We start from the raw sequence: 22,425 nt of genomic DNA, 5'->3' as shown, positions 1-22,425 counted from the left end.
CTTTTTTTCTTTCACATGTGCACTGCCTTTTCCATAAACCCTTTTTTCCCCCCACATTGGACCCTGCTGCAATTAAAGACTGTGGATTTTGCTGTTGGTTTCAGTGAGAGCAGAACCACAATTTAAGTTACTTCACAGACCATGTAATAAGGACCGATCTTGTCTGTGATTTCAACTTCTTGCAATCATTTCCCTGATTGTTAGGTGCTCTTTCTTTCCCTGTCAAGTCTGTCTTTGCATTGTTATATTAATGTTTAAATTGTACAGTGAGATGCTCAGTTCAGGAGCTAGCAGTTAATTATTATTTTGCTGTAAACATTCGGGATGCCTCTATGTGCTGCAAAAATGGAATCAGGACTAATGTAAACCAGTCAAGGCTTTCATAAAAGAAATCTGGTATCAGTCAGGTAGCCATTGTGCTTGGGACAGGAGACTGCTTAAAAGAAAGTGCAGTTCTAAGAAGCTTCTAAATGATGGGTCTTTCAGAAGAAGAAAAGACACATTTCAAAGGCTTTAGAAACTAAGAATTATGCAACGATTTGGGACAGGATTGTACTATTCTGAAGAGCTAATCTGCTGGAAAGAGCTAGGTCTCCCCAGGAATGTTAGTATTAAGTCATCCACAGGGCAGGGGGCATGCAGAAGCAAAAGAGAGTTTTGGCAGAAAAACAGCTGATTGAGGAAGAAAAGAACATTTTCTTCTTAACATAACTGAACAGTGACCTTTGCATTGTTCAACGTACACGTGCCAAAACCTAGGAAATGTACGCTTGTGTCTTCTGCTTTATTGCATGCTGATCTAGTTGCTATATAGTGTACACGAACAGCATTATGCTGTTGCATGTTATAGAGTTGCACCTGCTTTATTGGTGATCAGCTATAGCTTGCAGTGAGAAATTTCTGTGACTTGAACTATGGAAGTGAAGGCAGAATGAAACATAAGCAAGGTAAGGCACCTTATAATGTTTTAACCATGCTAAGGAATTGCCCCTTAATGAGGAAATCTCAGCTATGGAGAGAAGAAAGGGTAAAGGCAAAAAAAGCAACAGAGAGAAGAATGTGATAGGACGGAGGGCAATGCTGCTCTTTTACAGGGCTCTTCCATTGTGCAACTCCTTTCAACAGAAAGCCACAGTTAACAATACGGCCCTGTTGCCAGACTGATTGTGCTTTATTGCTCTGAAGCATACAACTGATTGCTGGTGTTGCCTTCATCATACAAGTGCTCTCTGTATTCACATCCCTCACTCTATTAGCTGCAGCTGCAAGTCATCTCTGCTGCTGGAATCGGATTTTTCCATTGCCAATTCACGCATGTGTTATAATTGAGTGCACTTGAAGTATCTACCGTATGCGCCACTGATATTTAGAACTTCACAAAAGTTTTTATTGTTACTTCTTGGATTTTTTTTTTTAATTCCTGTATCCTGAGATTTTATCATGTGAATTCTCCGGGTTTTCACTGGCTCCTCCTGGTTAGGACTGAATAAGTCAATTTACTAGGGAGACGTGCAGAACAATGTCTATGATATTTGTTAAGACTTCATCTTCTAGAAGCACAGGTTTTCGGTACCCATGGTGTTTGCCCCCAAGGAAAGCCAGCCACAGCGCATTTTGCTTTTAACCGACTAGAACCGTGCCTCCTCATCTGGTTATAATGCTTTTGACCTGCTGGCTTGAGTTTCTCTCTGAATAAAATGGAGTGTCCCCTGGCACTGTCAGGGAATGCAAGAGGATCTGGGCATTTGAAGCAAAGAAGATACCCAACACTCAGTGTTAAGCAATTGTATCCTAGTGAAACCGGCTGTATTGTTTATGGGATGGAACTGAGACAGTCGAGCTCGCTGCAACTGAAGAGTACAGCCAGTCAGTCATAGCTCTTAGTATAAGGTCTGGTAGCAAGGGCAAACAAAGTCCCAAAAGGGCCATTGGAGCAAATTCCCAGCTGGTATAAACTGGCCTGGTTCCAGCAGAGCTCCAGGGCTGGCAGAAGGCAATGCTAAAAGGCGTTACAGAACCTGTATGTGTAAGGATAAAGGGGTGAAAGGGAAGGGGAGACACTAAGCTTAGAAAAGTGGGAAAGGGAAGACCTAGAGGGCTTAACAACAGAAATTGATTATTATTTTAAGTAATAAAACTACTAGCATATAATTTTCCTGCACAATCCCAGGGATATATCACCAGGTTACCTCAATATGCATTTAGAATTTGGCTGTCTATTGCACTGCACATTTTTTGTCATTTAAAAAAGTATTACATACCACTGCTGGTTAATTTGTTTTCATCTTGAACATGTGAAAAGTGCTACAAAAGACACACTGTGATGTGAAATCTGACTTTTTAAAAACAATGCAGAAGAATACCTTCTGGTTTTCCAACATTTCAATTTTTCACAATCTGATTTACCCAATTTCAAATAGTGAGTCTAACATAAAATTCAGATTAGGCTGAGGTGCCACACTTGATATCCAGGGAGACAGGCTGATTGCAGCAGCCATTTGAATAGCAAATTTATCCCACTTTAAACATGTAATAATATATTAATTTTGTCCATAAACAAGTCACTGGCATTTCAACTTCACTGAGAGATATTATTTTAAAAGAAGAAAAAAACCACAACTATGTGTCTTGGAATATTTCTCCCTCAGAAAGGTTATAAAAAAAATTGTTTTGTACATTTGTTTAATGCTGATAGAGAAACAGAAGGTGAATTCACTAGAACTTGATTCTTAATCACTGCAAGAAGGTCTTATTAATAGTTGGCTCTCTGGGCTGCAAGTGCACATTGTTGGGTCATGCTGAGCTTTTTATCAACCAACACCTCGAAGTCCTCCTCAGGGCTGCTCTCAATCCATTTTCCACCCAGTGCTTTGATCTCTCTTGCATTTCAACTACCAGTGTGTTTGCAGCTAAGTCTTTGAGATGATTCAGGCTGGTAGACCTATCATTATTTTTAAGCAAGAACAAGTTTCATTGAGACAGAATGTGGGTTTCCTTGTCTACACAAGGGCTTTGCCCTAATACAAACACAAATGGCTGAAATCAAGGGCTCATTCTCATCTCCTACATGTTGGCAGTTAAAAGGAATAGGAAAAAAAAGAGGGACCACCATTTATTAACTACCTGCATCACCAATTTTTTATAATAGAGAATGACTCAACACAAAATCCTAAAAATGGCTCAATGAAAGGAAAGGTTTCCCTAGATCTATGTTAAAAGCTCTTTTTATTTTTGCACTAGAAAACAAGCTAGCCTGTTGCCAAAAGCAATCTGCTTCTATAACACTCATTGAAGTGAAGAAGAAAACAGTGTCACATATACTGGAGTCCTTATCATGGTCTTATGAAAAATCAGAAACCTAAACCCAACAGTATTATGCTAATGGAGTGTTACAGTGGTGGGAGCAACCTAAATATCTAGATTAGCTACATCACAGAGTATGAAAAATAAAGAGTTGACTGAGCTGTCCTAAGGCCAGAAGAGAGCAAAAATGATGAAAAGCAGATTTGTTGAGGTCTGTTCTTTGCATTTTTATGTTCCAGGGCGCTAGCAAGTAACAGCGTCAGCACCATAAATGTGGCTATGGGTCTTAATTTCCTGACCAGCCTTACGTGGGACCCCTACCCCCCACCCTTTGCCCATGGGTTCAGTAGCTCCATTTAAGCTTCATCCTGGGCCTGCAACACTTGTTTGATCCATACTGTACATTTAACTAGGCCTGTTTCTGTCTCCTGAATGGACCTTGGCTATACCTTGTTAAATTTATTCATCTCCAGTCATGTCTCTGCCACTGCCTCCTAGATGGACCCGTTTTAGCCCTTTCTGCAGTTCTGTCTTTGGCCCCATCTCCTGCTGCTCCTGAGCTGGGGACTCCCTGGATGGACCTGCAAACCTGCAATTTGATTCCTCAGCTCATCTTTCTGAGGCTGTCAGTAGACCCTAATATCAGCACCCTGGCCTGCTGGTTGTGTTCAGATGCTGTGGGACTGCATCTTGGCTAGTGAAGTCACTGTCTGGGCTGTGGTCACTCTTGGCTTGTCCCATCTCATGTAGCATTCCTGCTTGTGCTGTGCCTGACATAGATAGCGCTATAATCTATGGGTAGATGTGTTATCGTAGCTGATCTCTTTTAGGCATATTTGCAATGGGAGAGTGGGGTGGAAGTAGAAAGAGTGGTTCAATAGTCTTCTTCCAGCTATTATTTTTGAGATCCTCAGGCCTCAATACACTGCAATGTTAACTAATGTATTTCTGAACTTACCCATAGTGTTAAACTCTCCTTTTTTCCACTAAAACTCCTCTAAAAATGCCCTTGACTAGCACAGGTAACTAGTTCATTGAAATACACAGGCATTGATCACATCTGAGAGTTTTTTCAGACCCATCCAGCCAGATTTTTCCAACAGCTCCCAGCTCCGCAGACCAGTGCAGTGTACAAATACTAATTCATTGTAGAAGCCAATTTGCATTTGTTCTGTTTGCTGTTTGTGACTGCAGGAGACTGGGAGGAAGGAGGGGAAGCTGATGTTTTGTAGGCAGAGCAACAGAGAGTATGTATATGTTTACACACACAGCATTCAAAAGTTAAATTTTAAGCATGCATTGCCATGCCATCATGGATTAATACTATGTAATGTAGGGCAGGGAGCAGTACTCACTTTCCTGAGCCAATGGAAGAAGGAAAGTTGTTGCAAATGGTAGATATAGTGACAAAGAGAAATAAATGGGTAAATACTTGCATGCAGACAGCCACATTACAGAAGACCATGACATTATTACTGAGGTAATGATGATGCATACCATACGTCTTTCAAGAAAGATCATTACTGAGAATAGGTCCTGGCAGTCTGAAATGAAGAAGTGCTAATGGGAGGCAGGAGGAGGACCATGAGGTCATGGTTGTGATTAAATTCGATCAGGCAACATGATCAGAAGCATATCTCATTAAATGTTTTCCTCTTTATAAAGGACAGGCAGAAACGTAGGTAGTCATTATGTAGGTAGGTCTTCAAAGTGCAGTGCAACATCATAAGAAGCAGCACCACAATGTAGTAGTGATGCTGACTTGTGATGACTTTTGGATATGTAGCAGCATATAATTAGCAAGATGATTACTGTTTATGTAAGTATGAGAGTAATGAAAGTCACTTGAGTAAAAAAGACTAGTTAAAGATGGAAAAGGTAGAAATTTCATAGAACAGCAGTTAGGGATTGCCATTTCAATGTGTAGTACAAATGCAGTCACACAAGAGTTACATAGCACTCTTGCTGTATTACCTTCAGACTTAGTAAAGAATTTGATAGAGATGCAGATCACTTCCAAGTAGATTTGAACCTAGCAAGTATAACCCTTTTGGCAGATAAGTCTTAAATGTTATTTTTCTATTCCCATCCAAACCATTTCAGTGAAACTCAGTCAAGAAAAAGGATCAGTTCCTGGTAGAACTAGTTTAGCTGAAATTTCAATTCATTTCTGTGGTATTCCCAGCTAAATGTCCAAATTATATCAGCAAATTTCTGTCATCTAAGAGTTAATAAAGACTTAAGATGGTCTACCTAGCTTAGCAACTTGTCTCTTGTCAATGGCCTAAAATGGATTCCTAATAAGTATCACTGCAAGAAAATACACAAATTTGCTGTGTGCTGCCAGGTGCCAACTGCTTCTAGCTCAGAGACTTCCTGAATCAGAAGTGCTTTCTATGCATTAGTAAATCTAATCCACCTGTCCAATCTAATACTCTAAACAAACTTTATGACTATGGTAGAGAAAGACAGACATCTCCAGAGAATGATTTATGTATTCTGTGTGTGGATGTCCAGGGTAGGTAAAATGAATGGCTCTTAATTTCCACTTTTCCTCTTTTCAGATGTTTTGTTACTTAAAGCTATGTTTTAGTGTCATATTACATCTTACAGGGCAGCAAATTCATTGAAGATTGCAGGAAAATCAAAGGCAGAAATCAATTTGACAGCATGAAGAGACACAAAACCTAGCAGCAGCAAGCTGACCCAGTTTGCCATTTTATTCAATACATCTCATTTGAAAACTATGTACATTGTTGGGTCAACTTGGCTCAAGACAGCCACACGAAACAAATATCCTTCACATTCTTACAGGTAGGTCAGACAAATTGTCAAAATCACCAAATGAGGTTTACACTGAGAAATAGGACCTGAGTTTTCGATATCAGGCAGTGCTCTGAACATCAGTGTTTGCCTGTTCCCTTCCTCCAAACTGTACTTCTGGATTTGAGAGCTCATACATGCCAAGCAGGGGAGAGGAGGAGAAAAACTGGGAAACCCTAAGAGTTACCATTCAGCTGTCAGGGAAGGAGCTGGCAGGAGTAAATATCATAGTTATTTAAGTTTGTTTTGTTAAACATACTATGTAAATATAATATGCAAATTTTGTGGAGGCCTCAGTATTGTGAGGTTTGGGCTTCCCCACTGCTGATTAAGAGGTTTCCTTGGTGGATCTATAAATATGGAACATTAATCTGATGAATGTGATAATTTGCTGTTTCAGAAGTGTGTATAAATCCAAACCAATACCACTATTCTTTTACACATTGTGTGAGCAGAGGGGAGAAAAATGAAATAACTATTATTTGCCTGGGTACTGAGAAGTCAGTATTTGAATGTTGGGTCCTTCATGACTACAAAGAGAAGATAAAGTCTGGAGCCAGGTTCAGACAGGGAAGTTAGCCCTAGTTGGAGTTATATATGACACACCAGTCGCTGCTTCTTTGTAGACCTACTGAATTTGCACAGCTTCACCAGTTTTTCAAGCAGTAGTGGGGAGGCTGTATTGCTGTAGGAGCACAGCAAGTAGACATTTGCTTGTCCTCTGCAGGGCTGCAATGTTCATGTCATTTTTGCCAGTCGCTGCAGAGAAATCAGTGCCATAGAAGTGTGGTGTCAGCTCAAAATAATCACAGGTGTTTCAAGAAATTTCATCTATTTGAAGAAATACTAGTGTGGCCATCTATGATGAATAGATGTACATACCAAATTCAGCACAGAACATCTTTTTGGTAAGATGTTGATATGGGAAGATGCTTTCTAGGGAAACTTAGGTCAATCATAATTAATCATTTCTATGCCAGTCATCCTTTAATCTTCACTTCAGAGCAGGATGAGAGAACTTTTCACCTCCATGAGATGTTTGAGGAGGAGAAGCAACAGGGAATACAATTGTTGAAACAGGGAGCTACAGATTCAAAACTTTAGTTCAGAACTACCACTGTTCAAAAGTCTTCAGGGAACACAGAGAAAATGTACCTTGAACAAGCTGAAGAACAGCCTAGGCTTGAAACCAAGCCCTCTAACTGCTTGGCTCTGCCTCTCAGCAAATGGCATGTCTCTTAATAAGGGATCCCATCTAAATTCTGGAAATAGGTAAAATTAATGGAAACATTTTTCTAGTTGGGGAAAAGAAATTAAAAGAAATAGAAAATGGAAAAGATAATAAAATATAATAATATAAAATAAAATTTAAATAAAATAAATAAAATAAAATAAAATAAAATCCAACAAAAGGGAAAGGGAAAGGAGGAAAGGAAAGAGAAGAAAAGAGAAGAGAAGAAAAGAAAAAAGAAAAGACAAGAAAAGACAAGAAAGAAATGACAAGAAAGGGAAAGGGAAAGGGAAAGGGAAAGGGAAAGGGAAAAGGAAAGGGAAAGGGAAAGGGAAAGGGAAGGGAAGGGAAGGGAAGGGAAGGGAAGGGAAGGGAAGGGAAGGGAAGGGAAGGGAAGGGAAGGGAAGGGAAGGGAAGGGAAGGGAAGGGAAGGGAAGGGAAGGGAAGGGAAGGGAAGGGAAGGGAAGGGAAGGGAAGGGCAGGGAAGGGCAGGGCAGGGAAGGGAAGGGAAGGGAAGGGAAGGGAAGGGAAGGGAAGGGAAGGGAAGGGAAGGGAAGGGAAGGGAAGGGAAGGGAAGGGAAGGGAAGGGAAGGGAAGGGAAGGGAAGGGAAGGGAAGGAAACATTTCATAAATGATTGCAGCTGGTAAGATGTTTTTTCTGGGAGGCATTATATATGCTGTTTCTGGACATACAGCTCTTCTTACTCAGTGATAAAGCATCAGAGACATGAGGGACAAAGTTATTCTTTTCCCATAAGAGTTTCTAGTCCACTGTCTAGAAATGCATGTTGGACCAGGAGAGGAAAAGGGTCTAAGGGCCAAGACCTTGGTCAGCAGTATGCTTGCTAGAACAGTGTTCCTATTCCTGACCCAAATACAATGAAACCTGAAGAACTGGGGGGATGGGGGCTCGAGGTCAGAGGGCAAGGGGAAGAAAGACTAGCACATTCTGCCATCTCCCTTTCTTTGCTGGAGCTACACAGTCCCTTTATCAGACAACAGTGATCAGTGGCACTGAGCCAAGCAATGGCCTGACACTTGCTGGTACCTTGATTCCAAACCACCTATTTAGTCATTAACTGCAGGTAAATTATGACACTTGTATATAAGTTTAATCACTTAATCCATTTTTCCCTGCAAAATCTGCCAAAATAAATCCTGAACTCTTTGAAAAAATAAACATACACAAAAACAACCCTCTATTATTTAATGTGGAGAACATTTGAAAAAAAACCCCAAACCTCATCACTAAAGGAATTAACGTCTGTAAAAGGCTTTGAATGGAATGACATTACGATGCACTTGTGCTGGTTTTATTAGTGACAGTTATAGTTGAATGACTGTATCTGCAAGTACTGATAAGAGAAAAAGGTGGAAAAAGTTGTCACTTATTCAGGACCTACCCCCCAAAAAACATAGTAATGAATACTGTAAAAACCATTTTGTTTTTTTCCATATTTTCTCTTCATTTATCTCTGGGGTCCTCCATATGAAGTGTTTGTCTTGACAAACTGTCCCAGATGAAAGTGCACTTATTTATTCTCATATGAGCAATATGTACTGTGCTGTGTCAGTAGCAGTAATATATTGCATGCACTTTTGACAATATCTTGGGGAAAAAAACCAACTAAATCAGTAGTTCTAAAAATCAAGAAAGTATTTGCCATAACTCAAGAGAAAAAGTCATGAATTGTTAACACTTGTCTAACCAGCAAATATACTCCTTAGACTTTCATTAGGATAGATACAAAAAGATAAGTATCTATGAGAAATTCCATTTCATTCCATTCTCATTCTGGAATGATGGAGAATTCAAAGGTTTAGCATTAATAACTAAAGAACTAGAAAACATGACCTAGGAAAGGTTTTATAGAATCCCTAAAGAAATTAAGACTTTCAAGACACATAGTATTGATTTTCAATTGCAAAAAACATGCAAAGAAGAGCTGCAAAAATGAAAGGAATAAAATTATTCTCCATTATCACTGTGGATAGATAAAACAAGATGTCATAGATTTTTCATCTTTACTTTAAATCCACTGCTAAGTGGAGTGAAGCACTAGTCCAACAGAATTAAAAGGGTGTGGAACCTCTGTCCTTTGATGCTTTTAAGATTTAGACATCTACAAGAACCAGTGTAAGCAGCATGGATGCTGACTTAGCTAGGTTAGTTCAGATGTTCTTGCAATCTTGCAGTCTTGTTTTCTCCTATTCTTGAGGAATATTCAGCGATCAATGGGTAGCATGAGGACATAAAGGTGTTTAAAAGAGGGCATCCAATAAAGTTTCTGAATGCTTGTTGTTAAATATTACATCCATATCACAGCTGGAGACTAAGACACAAAAAATTAAATCAGTTAAATATATAATGATTATTTCCAAGCAACAAAATTATCCACAGTTTGGAAGACCTATTCTGCATCTTCAATACTACGCTAAGACATGTACACTAAATTTTTTTTCTTACGCTAGGAAAGTCTCTTTTCTGTTCAGGGCTAAAATGGGACAAAAATTCCAAAAGCCAAACAAGGATATTGACCGGTTTAGATTCTTACACCCCCCACTCCCCAAAAAAAAGCCATAAAAAAGCTTTATATATATATATATATATATCTGTGAGAATAAAAAAAAAAACCAAACCAAACCCAAACAAAAATCCTTGTTCTGTTCTTTTCCATTGTGTCATTTAAATAGCAAGACTTCTGTAGCTATATAAAAACACAGAGAGGAATGGAAGGAGCATGAGTCTTCCTACCTTTATCCTAGTGGAAACCAAGAGAAACCCCACTGACATCCATGGAATTACAATGATGTAAAACTGGTGTATATAAGGGGGGGAAAAGGCATCCAGAGGAGTACACTTCATTGGTTTCAATAAATTCTCTCCCTTTTTAACACCAGCTGTATAAAAACCTTCAATAAAATTTTATGCGCTAAGTCTGGTGCTGAAATGACCAGACTCTTTCCAATAACATAAAACTGCAGTAAGCAATTAGAATATTTCTGCTTAAATATGTTGTTCTAATTTGTTTAGTATCTCATCCTGAAGTAATACTCCCACATCATCAACTATCTCCAGTTTTATCAGCCTGATTTTCTCCAAGATACAGAGGAAAATGATAATGAAACTTGCATTTATAACTACATCTTTCTGAATATGTATTTTCCCAGATGTTACATTCCAAAATATTTCTCCTGAAGTTTTGCTGTTGCCTTGTTAACAATTATATTCAAAATGCTTATGTTTTGTACTACTTTATGGCCACGATGAGAGTATCAAACCATCTCCAGCACAAATAGTCTGCTATCATGGAGACTTACAGACTTAAATATTACAGTGCACATTATTTAGTATTGCAGTTTTGTATGAGTTCACTTAGTTGTTAACTTACCATCACATTTTGCATTTGGGTAGCAGCATATGAAATTTTTACTATGAAAGACCAGACTTCCAAAGTAATTTGGCCAGGATTTAGATGAACTTGAAAATTTTTTAAATATATGTAATTGCTATTAAATCCCCACATTTCCAACTTCAGTTAATTAATACATACATTTTAGTGAAATTGTGTAAATGTGAAATCTATGGTCACCCACTTACAGGTTGTCCTATTCTTTCAGCGTGTAATCTATTAAAAAGGCCAGGACTGACTTTCTTCCTATAAGTACCATGGCTATTACACTGAGCAGAAACAAGTATTTGAAATGTTTCAGTATTGATTAGCACAGGCAGCTAGTTCAAGTTCTAGAATGTGAGCCAAGATTTTAAATGCCTGTGACATGTAAACCTGTAACAATCACTACCAGGTGGTGATCTAGTTACAACACGGCAGAGGTAAACATTTCAATGATGGATAGTAGAAATTGTCTTTGTATGGTGGGAACATCAGATTAGAAAGTATGGATGAGGACTAATTTTTCTGTTTACCAATAAAATTTAGCTAAAAAAAATAATTGTTGTTGAACTGAAACATCATTGATATTCTTAGGCTAATAGAAATTTATATATGGTATCAAATAAGTGGCTTTTTTTTTTTAGCTCCTTCCAGCACATGCACGCTCTGAAACAAAGTTTGTTTTCTGCCACCTTTTAAAACATAAGTACATGTTAAAATGGAATCCATCTCTTCAAACCAAATTAAAAGACTTCATTAAGAAAAATGTCACATTTGCACTGTCCACAGTGTTTGTTTGCATTAGTTTGAGCATCCCTGTTTGGTCTTTTCTATATAGACATCTTGGTGCAGTAGACTGTAAACCTCCAAGACCTCTGATCCTGATTTTGTGGTTCACTCTCTCTCCTCTATACAGTCCAGTGTCCATGGAAGAGTCAGCTTACTTTAAGGATTGTGAAGCAAAGAATTTTCATGAATTACAACTATGATATTTTAAACACAGGTACAACAATAGTTCTACACTAAAGGGGAATTATTTATACAGTTGGAGAAGAAATGGCTGAGTTTAAAACTAAAAATTGTAAGCTGTGAATTCCTATGGACTTTTTCTAGTGCGAATTCTTCAAAGTAAAGAATTTTTTCCTCCCTGACAAACAGGAATTTCCCTTGTTCCATCATGTGTTTTGCAACACAGAAACATGCAACATGTTGCATAAAATACACAGCAACATGCATTCATTCACTGAATTCCAGTGCTTGTGCTGCAATTTGCAAGTTGCACGTATGTGCATATGCATTTGTATATTTACATGTATATTCTAGTAATGTTTGTAAATACGACGTGCATATGTGTGTAGAGTATAACCAATATACATTTTATAGAGGAATATTTAGACACGGAATAGGTAAATTTCCTAAGGAAATTGCAGACATCTGCATGAAAAGCATAAGCTGAATTAAGAACTCCTGAACCCATATTTAAACCAATGCTGCCTTCTGCCAGATGAAGAACTAAACTTCTAGTAAAAATCTACAGATCTTCACAATCTCAAAATCACCTTCCACTCTTTTTTGTGTTTGTTATTGTTTCAACTGAAGTTACCTATCTCTCTAACACTGTCTCTCCAAATCCTAAAGGTTTCAAAAGAAACACAAATATGTAAGCATCTCTGAAAACTTCAATTAATGTCATCCAAATTCTCTTCCTAACTAGAAGTTAAAATGCAAATAACAATTATACCTAAAGTGAGGAATGGATCCAACACACTAATTACACTTACAGAGGAGTTTGTGGTTAGACCACCAAAAATGTTCAGTGTTTCTAAAATAGACACCAGACAGCAAGATATTAATAATTACAATAAGCCTGATTTTAAACACCCTATAACTTCATGTTTCAGATGTGTATATGGTATGCCTCCACATACAGAGTTTGTCAGAATGCTCTGTAATCCTTACTGTTTCTACCGGGAAAGTTTTCTCATGATATATTCAATGGCTATCTTTTTGGCCATTCATCTGCCTTTCTTTTGTTTGTTTTTTTCACCACTATTCTCATCTTTTCCCCTTTCTTGGGTGAAACCTTATACTATAATTTTTGCTCTTTTGATTTATTATGAAGATGCCTAGTTTTTACTTTCATAGTTCTGTATATTTTCATGCATCTCGGCAAATAACCAGTAACTATTAACATTCCTATGTATTAGTTAGATTTTGCTATCTTAGTTATGCAGAAAGACAAACTGAGATGCAAACAGGTCAAGCAAACTTGTCTGAGGCTATGCAATGAGTAATCAATAACGGAAAGGCTCTGAACAGTATTAACAGGTTTTGACTTTCAGTTTGATGGTTAGACAAAGGAGCAAGGCTATCTTCCAATTTATTTTAAATTAAAGTAGGTCTTTAGAGTTAAGGAAAACAGACAACTTTATCATTTCTTACTGTGCCTGTTGTTTACATTGCTGAGATATTGCAATCCATGTCTGTAAGTGGTGTGAAAAGAACACATTAGCTCACTGAGGTGGTCAAGCTGTAGTACTGAATAAATGAGTCTAGCAAATCCAGTAAGACACAATTTCAAGATATAGGGAACCTCACAGCAGTATCTATTTGGATATACCTCCTCTATTATAATAAGGAAAATATGCTGCCAGCCTTCCAGTCAAGTGAACAGTGGACATGGAGCTCATACAAGTCAGTCAAAATAATAGCAGCAACAAATGAGAATTTTGTTGCAAAGCAGGGAAATATCACATAAAGAAAAAATGTACGAATCTCTAAATATGCCAAATGGCTGTTTATCTAGAGATCGCCATGGAAGCCAGTTCTGACTTTAATCCTTTCATGTATGCAAACACAGGTTCAAGCACAACTAAACTACTAAGTAGTTTATTTGAATAAATGTAATTAAGTTTTACTTTTTTTCAGGGAATAAAGTTACAAACAATGAATAGCCAACAGTAAATTACAATGAAGGAATTGCATTAAAATATCAGTAAATGAATACAAACCATAGGAGGTAACCAAAAGTAAATTGTCAATTGCTACTAGCCAAGGCAGCTAGTGCTCTGGAACATATCCAGCACTTATTTTCTCAACTATTAATTGAATTTAGCATGTTAGTATTTTCTTATCCTACATCAATCAGTACTTTCATCCTTTTTAGGATTCTGTACCTATGTTCAGCTTAATCAGTTGTGTTCATGCAATATGTGAAAAAATACTAAGACATAACCATTTAACATCTCTCTTCTTTTAGTAATGGCAAAGGTAAGATCAGACAGTTCCACTTGCTGCACTTCTCTCTGGATGCCTTTTGTTGAGTTTCACCTGTTTGAAATGATCATATTTGGAATTAAGAGTATAGACATACTGGGAGTTTTTAGCTCTGTGACTGGTGTTAAATTTTGAAGGCTGAACTTTGATGTTGAATCATTGTAGGGGATGCTAGGTGATTTTTTTGTGAACCGAATTTGCATTTGTATATTCAAAGACAGCTTTTATGGTTGTTACCTATAATCTACAAAAGATTAGTGCCCTGATATATTCAGCTTCGTGAACATTTTTTAGTTCTTTGCAATCTTTTTTATGCTTCAGTTATCAGTGTGGTATCTGAGTGATTTCTGTGTCTTAGCATTGTCATTAGAATAAATCCTGTGTTGGTCAGACATGACACTGAATATTTGACAATGATCCTCCTGGGAGCTGCTTCAGGAGGGAAACAGGAGACAGAGAAAGAAATCATTTATCAGGCATCAGGAAAGAATTTCTGAGGGTGGTATAGACACACTCGTGCTTTTGCTGATCACAGCTACTGGAACAGGACTGGAGCCATCCTTCCAGTTTCAAACCTCCTCAGAACTATTCTGGGAGGAGCACTGTGCTAGACACATGTCGAGACAAATAGGTGATTAGCTAAGTACCTTGTATTAAAACAGGAGGTAAAGAAGACCTTCTGCTTTGAATTATTAATCATTTCACATAGCTATAGAGATATGAATTGTATGCTATGTATCTCTGTGACAGTGAAGATAATGAAGGCATCTTGTATGAAAAACAGAAAGTAACAAGGTTTTAGTAATTTTTAAACTATAATATCAAATTCTATTCCTTCTGACTTATAATCAAATAGATTTTGATAGAAGTCATGTTCTCTGAGCTAACTCTTAACCCCACATTAAAGAGGGTGATTACTAATCTCTGGTTTTAATTCTGTTCACGCAAAAGTAGTAGTAATGGGGAGCTCTCTATAAATAACTCTATCAAGGAGGCACTTGGAGTTCTAATACTTATGGAAAAGGAATATTCCATCCAATTTAGACATTTGTATAAATGGCATCTCTAGATGACATGTGTAGGAATTAATATTTGAGAGACAGATGTCCAGAGAAGCACTGCTCAACTGCTTCTCCAAATGAATATCATAGTTCCTATTGCTTTCAAATATATATCTACATATTACAGTAAACATAAAAGGTCATGTTCATGTGATGTTCATATTCATTTCCATCAAGAGTGTTTCCAAATCACAGCTGGTTAATTTGGTGACTTCAGTTAGTCACTTTCAATTTTAATTTTGATTTCTCAGTTACTAGGTAAATGTAAGTTAAAGCAATCAAAAAAATACACTTCTCATGTGAACCACCAAAGATGACATTTTAGACTAGAGACATTTATAAAAACCAAGTTTTAATCCATTAGTTACCAAATATGTAGCAAAAATTTAAGTACTACCAGATATTTATGCTTTATACATACAAGCAGGAGTTGTTGTGGTAGTGACATTTTCCAGTCAAAAATTACATAGCACACATCAGATGAAAATTTGTAAGTGCAGATGAATGATAAGGATGAACCCATCAAGTTTGAAAATATGAAAAGACTGTAAACGATATGAAAAGAAATTGGCCAGTCAAGCAGACCTTTTGCAAATGTAATCAATCTCAGTTAAACAGAAGGTAGAAACTGTGTAAAGAAGCTATTACTGATCAAAGAAATTACCTTGAATTTATGACAAGGCAGTGAGAACATCTTATAAATTGATGCAGGACACTTATATGGAAGCATATGCTGAGGAAAACGGAAAGATTTCATGGGCAATTAATGCCTATATAGCAGAATAGGTGAGAGCATATGTTCTTTTAATGTAAACATGATCATGATCCTGATTCTGCATGAATTCATGCTCATCTGTTTCAAGTTTCTTGAAGAGTTTAAAGTTCAACACATTCTTAAGTACATTGCTGAACTGTGGAAACATGTCACAACGTATGATGAATACGAACAGGAGTGTGTGATGACATAAATATTAAAATACTTTTAAAATATCTCATATATCAGAATTAAGTTTTTAATACTTAGTTGTTACAAAAGGAAGTTATATGGAGATTGACAAAGAATCAGAGCATGAGGTTGAATTATGCAAAAGAAACCAAGAGACCAGAATGTTTTATTTACCAAATCATAATCACAAACGGATGGAATTTATTCTGTATGAAAGTATTTGGAATAGGCATACAGATACTGTTAGTAGTTCTTGTGCCTCCAGGGATACACAGGCCACAGAAAATAATCTGATAATTTATTTTGATCACTTATATGTTTCAAATACCTATGCCTCACCCTTGTGCTTGTACTCAATTCAGTGAAGAAACATTGCTTCCGTGCATCTAATGTATCCCGAAAACAATGAAATCTGAATATAAAGACTGTCAGGCCATGGAGAAACCGCTGTTTAACTTGTTAGTTTCTTCCAAGGATTAAACATCTTCACTTTTAATCTAAATATACTTCCCATTTAAAATTTTCATTCTAACTATCAGATACAATGATAGAAAAGTAATGGCTTAATAATAAAGGTGATTGATACACCAAAAATGTTAACAAGCAAAGCCAACTTACCAATAGAACAACATTTTTCACAGTGGGAAGAACTATCATCAACAGGCTTTCTCCTGAAAAATTAATCTTAACTTCAAATGCAGCACAAGGTTTCAGTCCTGCTGCTGTTGCTGTATGTAACAAGGAAAATAAATGGGACTTCATAGTACTTACTAGCTTCAGCAGTCACTCAGGTTTTTGTTCACTCGCTGTTCTGACCACAAAACTTTGTGCATAGAAAACTGGCTTATTTCACAGCATTGCTTCTGTTGCTATTCCTATAAAATGTCTTTCCTGCCTCTGAAACTCTTTAAGGAAAACTGAGGGGCTGTTTCTATATTAACAGATATTCAGAAATTTTCTTCTCATCTTCAGTTCCCTGTATCATTCAAGCAGTATCTGTTCATATAGCTAAAATAAGTAAGTTTGAAATAACATGGGACAGTTGGTTTTCTGTATTTTTTTCTGTTTTATTTGTTTGTTTGAGGTTTTCTTTTTGTTGTTGTTGTCTTCCTCCATTCACCTTTTTTAGAAGCTGCACAGAGAAGTTGCTGCTGGTGCAGTCAGGTTTTCTTCAGCATCCTACACATCAAAGCAACCATGAAGAGATTGAGGACACTTGAATGTTCACAAGTTTTCACCATCTACGGTTAGAATACACTGTGAAAAATTGGAATTGTCCCAAGGAACTCTCCCTGGAGCACTGCTTCATTTTACAAGAGGCTTTGGACTTAGTAATGAGAAAGGAATACATGTTCAAGCATATTTCAGTCCCATAGCCTACCTGAATTTGCTGATAGCACTTTGCATTTGTGTTTTCAGCTATTTGAGAATCAATGTTTCTCAGGATGCTCCACACCATATTTGTCAGAAAATCTGTATATGTGAATATGAGACCAGTAAAAAGGTCTATTTCTAGAATTAACAATTTAACTTCAGTTAGTTATTAAAGTTATAATATCATGATGAATCCTTTGCTCTTATGGTTGCAACTTGAAACATGACAAAAAGTACCACAACATAAAAGAAAAGGTAGTATTCTACTTCACCATCATGGATATTTTTCCATCTTATGCTCTATGTGTTGCTATTCATTTGTTAATTGGGGTGTCCAGTGGATCTGCAGAACCATAAAGACTTCTGAAAAACTAGATACTGTGGTGCTATGTACACTAATGTTGCATTTAAAAAGAAAGTAATTGGAATGGGGTAGAATTGCCTTCTAAATATTGGCTAAGAAGGTTTTGGCCAGGGAAGTGTAAAAGCACATTAATGCCTCCATCCAACAGACTCTCTAAGCAAGACTGTTTTGGACCTATATTACAAGTTAGAAGTACCACTTGGACCACAAAATTTCTCTCACAAAAACCTTATCTTACACTCCTAGTAGAATGTCACGTATCATGCAAGAAGGCAGTTTCTAAAGGAACCACCATGTGTTCAGAATATGCACTATTAATGTCAAGTGAAACGTTAAGTACAGAAGGGCACTCTACATTGCACAACAGAGAAATCCCAAAGCTTCCAAATGCTCAAACAGGTGTTTTCACCAAGTAAACAGCCGAAAGAGGCAGTTTAGGTCTAGCATCTATTAGCCACATTAGCATGATGCTGTATCCGGCACTTTGTCTCTTGTGTCGCTGTCACATTGTAAATACAGAGACTTCCCAGAAGCATAGACATACCCACATTGTGCCTGCTGCTGTCACCTAGTCTTGGGTTAGTGTATGACTGGGGATTTGAATGTCTCTGCTCCCATTGTATAGAGTAAGCTTCCTCAAAGTAGCTGTGGTAGTATTTTAGGAAGGAGCTAGTTTTAAGAACAAAGAACTTGGGAAGTTGGCTCCAGGCCACAGAGAAGCCCATTCTTGGCTAAATTCCACAGTAATCAAATCATCCAGTATGTGAGCAGAAAGAAAAGAGTCTTATATTCTACAGTGCAGTTAAGGCTTCTTCTGAGATAAAAGCAAACATACAGGCTTAACCAGGTATACCTTACATAGGCTTGGGCCAGGGTTTACCTACATGGATCACTGATCACCACTATTTTAACAACCAGCAGACAAAATCCAAGAGGAGATGTGTCCGTAGAAGAAGACACTTTTATTTTTCTCTTTCTATCCATATACTGCTTGTTGTTGTTTTATCTCTGTGAACAGCCCACAAAAGACAAAGCCAACAAAACCAGGAACTGTTTCCTGCGATGCATCATCTGCCTTGGAGCAATGTGATTGCCTCAAACATTTGAGCTAAGAATATTTTCACTAGCTCTGAAGACAGCTGCAATGTTGTCACTGTGACCCAAAATTCCCAACGGAAACTCTGACAACTCAGAAACAGAAGGTGAAAAGGGCTCTGACAATGCAAACTTTGAAGAACAACATGCAGATTAATGTCTGGGGAATACCTCACAAACTGTTTCTGTTCAGTCGAGCATAGGAGATATAATCAAATCCAATAGCTCTAATAAAACCGAGAAAGATAAAGGGGAAGCAAAAGAAAAAGGGGGGAGGGGAGGGAGAAGAAATTTGTGTAGTAAATTATGTTAGCAAGACAGGTGGGGTTATCACACTTCTGATCAGATATCCCAAATCAAAAGCACAGACATAAACACCTTTGAGTATCCAAGGATCTTCTTACAGCAGAGGATTCTGGAAGATCTAAGTTGGGAGGATCAGGGTTGGCAGTTTTCATGGGTACCCAGAGTATTAATATGGGTATTAATAAGGCTGTATGGAGAAGGATTTTATAATGACAGAGGAGGTGACTGGGGAGGTGATCGCTGTTGTATAGCTGAAAGAAAAGGAGGAACAGGTTTGCTCTGACATGCACTCAGCTTGCCTCCAGCAGGATCAGCAAAAAGTGAGTGTGTGTTAGACTGGATCTACAACCGACCTGGTTTTAACCAGTTCCCACCTTTTCTGCAGAAAGAACAAGGTTAGTTCAAAATCTACAGCACTCCCAGTTTAGCTAACCTTTGACAGGGAATGCTTGGAGAATCTTCTTCTTTTGGGCTGACTGCTACATATGTAGCAGCTAGATCAACAGTTTCCAGAGTTCCTGGCAGTCTGACCACAGTGTCTGATGGGATTGATGTCCAGAAATCCCAGAAAATGTACAAAATCCATAAATTCTGCCTTGGACAAAATTGTGGAGGAAAAAATAGAATGTATCTGAGGAAATTTTAAATAAGAGTGAAATTGAGATGAGACCTGTGCATAAAGATTTAATATGAACCTCATGATACAATAAACCATATAAAGACAGTAAGAAAATATTTCATGTTATTTCCTTGCACCAGAGTCTTCCTTTTCATACTAGAGATTCAGGGTGGTGTTCACCTCTGAGCATTTTATCTGTTCGCTTTTATGTATATTCCCAGACTCCTTCTACACTCCAGGGAAAAATATGGGCTGTTCCAGAGGGAAATTCACTACAAATTGATATGAGGATGAGGTTCTTCTCTCAATGGACTTTTACTTTCTATAAATTAGATATGTTTTTATGCTATTGATCAGGTCTATATACACATTAGTATAATTATCAAAGTCATCATATAGAATTATTTGGATCAAGCTTCAGCCATCAAATTATCTACCTACCTACTTTAAACGTTTATTTTAGAACTGAATTAATTCACTGTATCAATCCAAATAATCCCATCTCTGGAAACAGCTATAAAAAGAGCCCAGACTGCTTTCTTACAAGTTAGATATATCACTTATACACAGAAAACTTGTGTAAAATGAATAATGATATAACATCTATTATAGAGGATTGTGATGAAAAAGGAAACAGAAGAATCCTTATCACCAGATGATACTTTGTATTTATTATAATGTGCTAATACTATAGTACACCAGTAAAATAATATAACAATTTAGACACCTGTGTGAGCAAAACTACTGTGAGTATATTTGTAACAAATTTGTAAACAGAGAATAAAAATATGTTTATTAATGCACATGGCTCTAGCGCTAAGTATAGTACACTGTACTATAAATCATGGTTTAAAATAATTACACTATATGCAGGTACATGCCAGTGAGCAGGGACTAGGGTTCAAGAGAAATGGAGTTTATTTTTTTTACTATGAACAAGTGCTACCAACCTTTGGGCATCTCATTTTCCTCAGCCATTAATTAAAGATTGTGATACTTATTTCCTACGTAAGCTACAGCAAGGTCTGTTAAAGAAACTATTATGTAAATACTAAGTGCCATTGAACGAATATAGGCCATTTTTGCTGCTGATGTCAATGAAATGCAACCTATTTCCTTTGCTAGGGAAATAAAAAACTTTAATATATTCTGCAACAAAGCAAAGATCATATAGAAAGCTTTAAAAATAGCAGAAGCATTAAGGAAGGAAACAAGTTGTTTGACAGATGTAGAAACTTATAATACAGTCACATTAAGTACTGATTAAATTTTACCCTTCAGCATGGTCCACAGGCTACACTGACTTCAGTCACACCTGTGGGTAATTCCAATTAAATAAAAACATGGTCAACAGTAAGACTTTGTAAGAAATGTCAATCCATAATTCGTAACACACTGAGTAGAATCACCACCTATAGCACTTCCCTTGCTAAATTAGCAACTGATTTAACTCAGTAACAAGCTGCAGCAATGTGTAACTCAGTCTTGTGTGAACATCCAGATTTGCATTTCTTCAATCATGCTTCTGGATATTACCCTGCAGTACCATGGCAACCATGTGGTATTCTGCCTTTAAAGGACTTGACAAGGGCATGGCTTAGATGGCACAACTGAGAATACCTGGCTATGCTGTAGTAGGAGGTCCTGTAGGTGAATGCTGTTCTACTAATTTTTTAATAGATTTTTTATAAAGAGAATTGCATGATGCTTTTTGCCTGAAGAAACTAATTCTAAATTCATTCTGTATTACTACTGTGTTTCGGTGATCTGGTGGTCCCAGGAAAGAATCTGGAGCCAAATGTTTTGTATTAGCAATGTTTTCCAGCTATAATAGAGAAATGAGGCAAGGTTCAAATCAGTTTCCCCCTGCAAGATATCCTCACAGCTATGTTTACACTATCACTGGGGAAACTTACTCACCATTTCATTCTTGAGTTTGGGTGTCCTGATCACCTGGGTGGCATATGTGCTAATTTTCTTGGGAAACCAGCTAGTTTTCTCCAAGAGTAAACCTAGACAGAGCAAAGAAAATTATTTTCTAAACACTCTGTTCCAAGCGGAGTATGGATGTAGATTATAGCAGATTGTCTCCAAAATCTACCCAGCTAACCTTCTGCCCTAAAATGTCCCCAGTGCCCTCAAGCTACATGGTAGTCACAATGGCACACATGAAAGCACTGAGCTGCTGAATTGCAACACACACTTTGTATTATCTTAGGTACTTTGAATTAAAAATTCTCATGGTATCTTTGGGTTCATGCGCCACCACATGGAGCCCATACGAAACTCAGCCAATGCAATGTGGTAATGGTTTGAAAGAGTGCAGCAGTCCTCTGTGCAGAGGCTGGCCCTGAGCAATGGGAATACACAGCACTCCTCTGCTTGGCCTGAGGGCCAATGATTATTTCTATGGGCAGATAGCATTTGACAGGTTAAATGAGCCCCTGGTACAGTCAGCAGCTGCTGTTGTGCTTATCAGCTGTTGGTCCATTCTGCTATTGGTGCATGTGTGTTGTCAGTGCCGCCATCCTAAATACCAGTGCCAGTGCGGGTGGTATCCGGAGATGCCAGTGCTAGTCATACAACACAAAATATTTTTTTAAGTTTTCTTTGGCAGCACAAATTCAACCTG

Source organism: Falco biarmicus, chromosome 1, assembly GCF_023638135.1.
Source record: "Falco biarmicus isolate bFalBia1 chromosome 1, bFalBia1.pri, whole genome shotgun sequence".
Classification (NCBI taxonomy): Eukaryota; Metazoa; Chordata; class Aves; order Falconiformes; family Falconidae; genus Falco; species Falco biarmicus.
This window is presented reverse-complemented; position numbering follows the sequence as displayed.